This window comes from Phlebotomus papatasi, chromosome 5 (assembly GCF_024763615.1).
Source record: "Phlebotomus papatasi isolate M1 chromosome 5, Ppap_2.1, whole genome shotgun sequence".
In the NCBI taxonomy this organism is placed as follows: Eukaryota; Metazoa; Arthropoda; class Insecta; order Diptera; family Psychodidae; genus Phlebotomus; species Phlebotomus papatasi.
Window position 1 is genome coordinate 893362 of NC_077226.1, and position 842 is coordinate 894203.

Below are 842 nucleotides of genomic sequence, written 5' to 3' on the forward strand. Positions count from 1 at the left end.
GCAAAAAATCTCCGAAATATGCGACAAAAAATTTTCTTCTCTATTTTATCCTTATTAGCAGGTCGTGTCCTTTCTTGCAATATGTACTTTTGCATTCCTTATTAACCAAAATAATGTTGTACAAAAGGATTTCTGCTCAAACTTTTCCTGAATTTTGGGACAGCTCAAAAGAATATCAGTCTTGCTGCTGAAAATTTCAAATAAATTATTAAAAGGATTTTGCTTGTGAAAATGATTTAATTCGAAGGAATTAAACAATTTTTCTTGCCCTGGACTAACAAAGGTTGGATGTTTCCTTTGAAATGTATTTCGAATGGTATGAGATTGAATCATCGATTTCTACAGAGTAATTCACATTGACTGTGTCTTTCTTTTGTTGTTGTTGGTATTTGTAAATGGGATTGGGGCAGGTTTTGTTGTTGTTGTTGTTGTTGGTGTTTAGTTGCCCATCAGACATCTCTTTTTTGGTCGATTCAATACACACAAATACACCCATGAAAAAGAGTCCAGAAGGAGAGAAATTTGTGCCTCAGATGAGATCTCTCTATTTACTCCAATTGTCTCCTCCCACAATTCAATCTTCAAACATTCTCTATCTCTTTTCACCACATGGGATCGTATATGCTGAATTGGTATTCGTTAGAATGCGATAGCATGAAATTCTTCGTTTGATTGAGTTGTCAAGGTATTTTGCATCTCTTTTACTCCGGCTCTGTGGGAATTGGGTGGAAAGAGAAAAAGAAGATATTGAGCATGGTATCTCTGTCTCATTGACCACACCTCCTGAATCTGATCTTCATCTCTCTCACTCTCTTTCATTTTCCCGGGTTATGATCTTTAGT